Source organism: Eumetopias jubatus, unplaced genomic scaffold, assembly GCF_037043125.1.
Source record: "Eumetopias jubatus isolate StellerSeaLion01/CBP00866 unplaced genomic scaffold, mEumJub1_p1.0 scaffold_4, whole genome shotgun sequence".
In the NCBI taxonomy this organism is placed as follows: domain Eukaryota; kingdom Metazoa; phylum Chordata; class Mammalia; order Carnivora; family Otariidae; genus Eumetopias; species Eumetopias jubatus.
Window position 1 is genome coordinate 67171322 of NW_028274810.1, and position 8667 is coordinate 67179988.

The 8667-nt window shown below is 45.3% G+C and overlaps 1 pseudogene; it reads left to right on the plus strand.

The window, feature by feature from the left end:
* Window positions 1-2269: 2269 nt before the first annotated feature.
* On the plus strand, window positions 2270-4317 carry LOC114212087 (D-dopachrome decarboxylase pseudogene; annotated as a pseudogene).
* The last annotated feature ends 4350 nt before the right edge of the window (window positions 4318-8667 follow it).

Here is an 8667-nt window from a genome sequence, read left to right on the forward strand (position 1 = left end):
GGAGAGTATCTAGTAGAAAGGATAGAGACAAAACAAAATAAAACAAATGAAAAAACAAACAGATAAAAGCCATGTGGCAGTAACAGAGACTAGATAGGGAGATAAAAACTTAAAAAAAATCCAACACACTATCATGAATATTTTCAAAGAATCAAGAGAAGCTATTGAATCCATTAAAGAACAGGATGCTATAAAAAGAATGATCAGGAAAGAAAAAATCTCTTGGATGTTAAATATCCTAGTGCATAAATGAAAATATCAATTGAGGGGTTATGAGACAAAACTGAAGAGACAGTTTGAAAAGTGAGGCAAAAATACAGAGATGGAAAGTATAAGAGCAAAAATAAGACAAACCAAGCTCCAAATTCTAAAAGGTGGGAGTCCTAAAAAAGGTCCTTGGGGGGGCGGGTGTTGGTAGATGTTGGCAACCCCAGCCTTTTTGGAACGAGGGATAGAGCTGTCACTTTGGGTATTTGAAGGCTGCTGGGCAGCAGTATGCTGGCAAATTTTTAACAACTAGCTCTCCAAAAATATGTGCATATGTACACATCCATAAGTTCATTACACATTTTACTGATATGAGTAACACAATTTACATTAATAACATATACAATATTCTTTATTATAAATTTTATCTAGCCAATTGATTCTCACAGAATACTTCCACTGATTTTTGCCAAACTCTTATATCTGTAACTGATTGCTGTGATTCAACCATAATTTGACAAATGGAGTTGCATTCCAATCTGCCTTTTTCCCATATAAATTTATTACCATCAAATCTGATATGTGTTCTTTTGTAAAACTGTTTCTCAAACCTCATATAAGTTATAGTCATTAAATTTAAATCTCTTTCAGCTTCAGCATTACATATTTTGGAATTTCACCTTTTTTAATTTCAAATTTTTATTTAAATTCCAGTTAGTTAACATATTGTCGAATATTGGTTTCAGAAGTAGAATTTAGTGATTCATCACTTATATATAACACCCAGTGCTCATCACAACAAGTACCCTCTTTAATACCCATCACCCATTTAGTCCATCCCCCCCCACCTCCCCTCCAGCAACCCTCTTTATTCTCTATAGTTAAGAGTCTCTTATGGTTTGCCTCTCTCTCTCTCTTTCCCCACTATGTTCATCTGTTTTGCTTCGTAAATTCCATATATGAGTGAATTCATATGGTTTTTGTTTTTCTCTGACTGGCTTATTTTGCTTAGTGTGATACTTTCTAGCTCCAACCACATTGTTGCAAATGGCAAGATTTCATTCTTTTTGATGGCCAAATAATATTCCAGTGTGTGTGTGTGTGTGTGTGTGTGTGTGTGTGTGTGTGTGTGTCACATTTTCTTCATCCATTCATCAGTCGATGGATATTTGGACTCTTCCCATAATTTGGCTATAGTTGATAGTGCTGCTATAAACATTGGGGTGCATGTATCCCTTCAAATCAGTATTTTTGTATCCTTTGGGTAAATACCTAATAGTGCAATTGCTGGGTCACAGGGTAGTTCTATTTTCAACTTTCTGAGGCATCTCCATACTGTTTTCAGAGTGGCTGCACCAGTTCACATGGAATTTCACTTTTTTGTCAATGATGTGAATGACTTTTTTGTTGCTTTTGCTTTATTAGATAATAATTTTCAAATGCTGAAAAGTATTTCCTCAATATTCTGTGTGATTTATGATGTAACAGCTACAGATCTGACATGTTTATAATCTGCATTATTAACATTGCCCCCTCACTTTCTTATGTGTAGACCAGAGATCAGCAAACTCTGCAAAGGACGGATAGTAAGTATTTAAGGCTTTGTCAGCCTCATATGGCTTCTGTTGCACATTCTCCTTTGTTATGTCTTTTTCAACATTTTTGAAATATAAAAATCATTCTCAGGTCACCATAGAAAAACAGCATGTTGGTTGTGATTTGCTGATTCCTGGTCTGGACAATTAACAAAACAATAACTCAAGCCTGACTTTGTAGTGTGACCGATTTCTGTGATATGAATACTCTCACTATGGCTAATTTCAAGATACTAATGTGATATCCCTGAGTATGTTGTGGAGTTGGGGAGTGGCATGCAGTAGCATGCCATTATATAGTATTTGTGCTATACAGATACTGTAGATTTAAATCACTTCAAGAGCATAGAGAGTAGCAGAATGTCATGAAATAATTAGGAAGTAATACATTTTCAGTATGTATGTTTCGCCTTTGTTTTTCTATACAGCTTATTTAATTGTAAATGGATATAATTTATTTTCTGATAATGATGATGTTTAACAACTGGGGAACAGGTGAGGAGAACGGCAGAGGTCTGGTGGGGTCCTAGTGTGGGTGTAGTCTCTAATCAAGGTCAGAACTCAGTCTGTATCCTTCATCACAGCTTAGTCTTTGCAGGGCTCCATCTGGGGTTAATTTTGGGGCTCAATATATGACCTGAGAAAAGTTGAGTGTCTCTCTTGGTGAAGCAGATTGACCCCTGCACTACTGCAGTTTCAAACCTAGACCTCTCCATTTACGAGCCTGGGAGCCATCTCACGGCTCCCAAGGCTAGGAAGAGGCTCAGAGTTAATGTGGATCCCCACCCAGACGCCCAAACCTGCTGCTTGTTTCCTCCTGTTATCTCTACATATCCCACTAGAGGGCAGCAGAGACTTGACTAAAAAAAATGTCCACGGACCCTTCATCCAGGACCCCTTCATCTGAGGGCGGGGAGAAGGATTTCCCCCTTTACTTGCACCACCGCCATGGTTCCAGGCTCAGCTTCTAGGGTCCTGGAGCCAGACCCACTGACTCTGACCCCTAACCCCTTGCTCCTCCTCAGCCCTGGCTCTCTCTGGCCAAATCATACACTCTGGGACGTTGGGGTGGGGTTGATTACATTGGGGTGGGGTTGATTGTACTCCCAGTGCCTGGCATAGAGCCCAGCACTGAGTGGGTGCTTAGGAAATGTTCATTGAATCAGTACTTAGAGGGTGGGGTAATGTAGTATATGGGAAAGAAACTGGCTTTATTTATTTTTTTAAGATTTTATTTATTTATTTGAGAGAGAGTGAGAGAGAGCATGAGAGGGGAGAGGGTCAGAGGGAGAAGCAGACTCCCCGCTGCGCAGGGAGCAGGGAGCAGGGAGCCCGATGTGGGGTCCCAGAACTCCGGGATCATGACCTGAGCCAAAGGTAGTCGCTTAACCAACAGAGCCACCCAGGTGCCCCAAGAACCTGGCTTTAAACATGATTTAACGATTTGAAGATCACTCTAGCTCTATGTCTTTAAGCAAGTCACTTAATCTCTCTGAGCCTTTGATTCACCATTTGTAATAGGAAACACTGGTACCTAACTTGAAGTTCTGTTTTAAGGATTAAGTGAAATGACATGAGGATGGACCCAGTATACACTAGATGCTTAATAAAAGGAACAATTGTTATGATGCAGTTTTGAGGTATGTTAAGTAGTCCCATATGGATAAAGGAATAGATGGAAGATGGAAATGTGATTGCCAGAGGAGACTGAAGGTCATGAAGGAGCCCGAATGCCATGTTGAGGACATAGGGTTTTCTTCTGCCTAGAGTGGGGAGCTCCTGAGGAGCTCTTCAGTCTACTTGGTGAGATGAAACCAAGACACAGGAAACCTCTTATCTCAGCTCCTTGGCAATCCAGTGCACGCATGCAGGCGCACGTGCACACACACACATGCACACACAGGTACTTAATTTGGAAATTACTTCAAATTTACAGAAAAGTTGCAAATATAGTAGAAAGAATACCATATCATTTTTATCGAGAAGCAGCTATTGTAAATTGTCACATTTGTTTTATCATCCCCTCCTGTATATTATTATTTCTGATCCACTTGAGAGTAAGTTGCATACATTGTGACCCTTTGCCTCTAAATACTTCAGTGTAGACTCTGTGCGTTCTTTCTCTGTTGCTGTGGCCGCTTCTGTTGCTTCTCGCCAGACTCGCCGTGGGTTGAGCAGGACGCGCACTTGGCCGCTGGCCGCGTGCCCGTGGGACTGGAGAAGCGGCTCCGCGCGGCCAGAGCAGCCATCCTGGGCAAACCTGAGGACCCCGTGAACATGACGGTGCCACCGGGTCTGGCCCTTGCGGTGAATGGCTCCACGGTGCCCAGCGCGCAACTGCTCATCTCCTCCGTCCCTGTGCGGGCACCGTGGAGGAGAACTGCGGCCACAGCACCTGACTCTCCGGGTTCGTCCCAATGAGCTGGACCTGGGCCAGGAGCGGATCATTACGCGCGTTTTCTCCCTGGAGCCCTAGTAGACAGGCAAGAAAGGGACAGTCATGACTCTTCTCTGATTGGCACAGAGGGCGTCCAGGACACCTGTGAGCTGTCCGCCCCTTCCAGAGGGGCCTCCTGGCAGAGTGGGGGCCTGGTGGATACCAGCTTCATGCGGAGGTGCCTGTGATCTCTCCCTCCTCTTCTTCCTCCACCCTCATGTCAAATAAAGGAAGAGAGCTTCCTCTTTCATAAATAAGCAAACAAATACTTCGGTGTTTACTTTTGAAGGTTAAGAGTATTTTCTTACATAAGCACAGGACAGCTAACAATTTCAGTAATTTTATTTGTAATTTGTATTTTGTAGTAATTTGATAAAATGCTCATATCAATTATTGACTGTGTAAGTGGAATAATGCTCCCCCCAAAGATGTCCACATCCTAAATAAATCTGTGGTTTTGAGTCATTAAATTTGTGATTATTTGTTACAGCAAAATAGAAAACTAACACTAATAATTTCATAAGTTCTGACTGTATTCCAGTTTTGTCTGTTGACCCATTAACATTCTTTATAGCATTTTCTCCCTCCAGTAGATGATCATACATTATATTTAATTGTCATATCCCTTTAGTCTTCTTTAACGTGGATTGGTTCCTCAGCGTTCCTTTATCTTTATTCCAATGACATTTTTGGAGATTCAGTTTGCCCCTGTCCCCGGCTCCTTTTTAAATAGAATGTTTCTCATTTTGGGTTTGTCTGATGTTCCTCTGTAATGAGATTCAGGTGCTGCACCGGTGGCTGGGACACTGCATAAGGGATGTTGTGTCCTTCTCAGGGACACACCAGGAGGCACCTGTCATCGGTGATGTTCATTTTGATCCTCCGGTCAAGGTGTTTTTGGTATTGGGTGCCATCAAGAAGGGTTCCGTGTGGTGAGAATTGGTACAGTTTGCATCAAGGTTGTCATTGCTCTGCTGGGAACTGGGCACCAGGGGATAATTGATACCTAATATCTGCCTTTGCAGACTCCATAGCCTCCCGAGATGCTCCCAAGCGAGTGGGAGGCCAAACAAGTATACTTAGTCATTCACGGGTGCATTCATTTCACACAAGCTGATCGAGGACTTTTGTGGGATATAAAGGTGAGCAAGAGAGAGCTGGTGTTTACCTTCATGTTGCTCACAGTCTAGCAGAGAGGATGGCTGATTAAAAGACTGCTGTGTCCCCAGTGTCTAGAGCTGTGCCTGCCACACAGAGCTACTCAGTAAATCAGGGTTGACCGAATTGCTGAACATCAGCGCAGCACCAGTCCTTCCCTACAGACACCACTTTGCCCTGCTCCCTTAACAGGCAAGGAACTGCAGCTCAGAGAAGGAAAACAGTCCCCTGTGGCCTAACCAGGTGGCTTTGGGGGTTGTAGGTCCTGCTCCTCCCAAGCAGGGTGGGCCAGCGAGTTGGAGTTTCCAGTCCATGGGCAGCTGGGGGTTGGTTTATCTGGGAAGGCGCTGTCCCCCCTGCCTTCCTGGGGTGCCGCCTCCTCTCCCCAGCCTGCTCTGGGGCCTGGGGCCCCCCGATTGGGCCTGTGATTATTTAGTCAGTGATACTATTGGATTTACTTTCATCTCTGAATTGCATCAAATGTCGCCAGTGACATTTAGCTGACAAGGAGGAGGCTGGCATTTTTAGATTGTCAGCGTGTTACAGATGTAGAAGCGGATTGTGTCGGGGCGTCTGGTTTATTGTTAATTAGATGGAACAGGCAAGGCCTCCTCAGTGAGCGGGCGGATAAGCCCTTCCACAGCTCCCTCTTCAAACTGTCTTTAAACCCCCTCCCGGAAATTAATGAGGCTGCCAATTTCCCCACCATGATGGGGAATTCATTTCAGAAGTTTGGGGAGCAAACACAAAGTGAGTTGTTCTCTATCTGTGGGTCTCCTTTATATTTCAATTATGTCCCCCAAACTTACCATCTTTCTCTTTTCTAATTGAGAGAGAAAATGAAAAGTCTGACATGGTTAGCGATTCACACTAGTTCAACACCTCCACAGCAACAATATTTCTGGGATGCTTCCTGGCTGCTTGGCCCCAGGTTCATTCCTTAACCTCTCTGCCTCGGTTTTCTCATCTGTTAATTGGGGATATTAATAGTCTTACCCCAAGGGGGTTGTGAGAAGTAAATGAATTTAAATATTCAAAGTGCTTAGAGAAGTGCCTGGCACATAGTAGGCGCCACGTCCCTTTCTGCAACCACTAGCAGTGCTGCAATTATTATGGGTAGTGTAGTGGGTGCTGAGGAGGTCCGGAGTTGTGGAAAGGTGCCCCATCCCTCTGGTAACTTATCTGATGGAGGAGATGGACATATCCGCAACCAACTCCTCAAATATTGAAATATTATTTCAAGATTCCATGATTGTGGAACCTGAAAGTTCTATGACTTCATATTTTTAAGATTCTCTAAATTCATGGTCCTAACATTCTATGGGGCTATGATTCTACGTTCTGCGATTCTGTGAGGTGATCTGAGGTGACAAACACTGGCTTGTTTTTCCCCAAACCTGTTTTCCTTGCCTCCTGGGGCTGTGTTTGCAGCCTCCCTGTAGTTAGGTGTGGCCATGGGGCTGAGCTCTGGCCAAGGAAGGTGGGTGGGAGTGGCCAGGCCCGGCTACGAAATCTCCCCTGGAATCCCCCACGTCCTTTCCTTCTCCCTCTCCTGACAGAACGGACAGAATGCCAAGGCCTGCTGCCAACAGTGGGCAGAGCCACCATGCGGAAAGAGCCTGAGTCCCTGAATAAACATGTGAGAGGTGGTCCAGTCAGGAGCGTGAGCAGGAACAGATCTATTGTGTAAGCCACTGAGACGTCAGGTTTCATCTCACTTGGCAGCTAGCAGTTTAGGGCAGATGAGAGGGCAGGTGGGAAACTTCCTGACAGAACCTCCTTCCCGTCCTTTCCTTATTATCTGCCGTCTGCCATCAGTTCTTTCTTGTTGCTTTCCCCAGCCCTGCAACTGGGTCACAGTGTCCCCAACATGCAGGTCCAGGGCTGCCCCATCGGGAGCCCCAAACTCAGCTGTTAGCAGGAGGGCATATAAGACTGGCACTGGCACTGGGATCACACCCCTGTCGCTTAGTCCCTGCAGCAAGCATGGGAACCCCAGCCAGAGTTGATGTCATTGCTCTGACAGGGGGCCGAGGACCCCATCCCATGGGCAGGCCCAGGCCTCTCCTGCCAGCCCCATTTCCTTTCTCTGTTGGAATGAGCAGGGCCCCGCTCCTTCCCTGGGCAGGCAGGAAGCGAGGTCTCTGCTGGTCTCTCTCCCCCATCCCCCCTTGTCCACAACCTGTGCCACCCCCTCTCTCTCCTCTCAGCGTGGCTGCCAGGTGGGGCAGGCTGCTTCTCCCTGTCCAATAACTGGCCCCCAGCTCAGCCAGAATGCGGCCTGTGAACTCAGGGCACCCCTCAGGAGAGGGAAGATTTTCTTCAGCAGAATTAGGAATACAGTCTGTTCCTTGTCAAAGGAAACTTTCTGTGATTTATGCTTAAATTTCACGGCAAGAGATCGTGTATTCAGCTTGCACTAGCTAGATAAATAAATGGGCACATAGATAAGAACCTTCGCTTCTGCCAGAGTTTGGCTCACAACCTGGGATCTGAATTTTAAAAACAACCTCATAAACTTCAGCCACTAGGTTACAAAGATAGTGGGGGTTAGGGGAGAGAGGCAAATGGAAGACCCACCACTTCTCTATTTGGCTAGCTTGAACTCTGAAGCCACCTCCTCCAGGATGCCTTCCTTCATTCCCCCAGATGGAATCAGCTGGTCCTTCCTCTAGGCCTCTAGGCCTTCTCATCTATAAAAGGCAGATGCCTATTCACAGGGGTACACTAAAGACTAAATGAGATGCTACACATAACACGCTCAGACCAGGGCCTGGCCCTAGTGAGCGCCCAGTTCTATCAGCTGCAGCTCTTGGGGTGGGTGTTGGTGTTGGTGTTAGGATGGCTCATGAAGATTCTGGTCTTCATGGAGATGCACTGACATTCTGGGAAAAAGACCAGTGAAGAAAACTAACTTCAGGACACCAATATTGAGGACTTGAAAAAAGGTGGACAAAGCCTGTTCCTGGACTCTGGGAAGGGTGTCCAGGAGGGGCAGTAACTGGGCTCAGTTATCTGTCTTCAGTGGAGAGAAGTACTTCTGAGCAGGGACCTGAACTAATCTTTCAACTCAGCCCTTCAGTAAACACTCATCCTGAGTTCCTAAAGAGAATGGCACTGGTGCTTAGTAGAAACCCATAAATGAAAACTAGGGCAATTTAGAGGCCAGTTTACATGTAAAGAGACTGAAGTTCAGAGAGGGTAAGTTACCTCCCCAAGGTCACACAGCCATTAACTGGCAGTGCCAGGATGGGAACTGCAGTCTCCAGG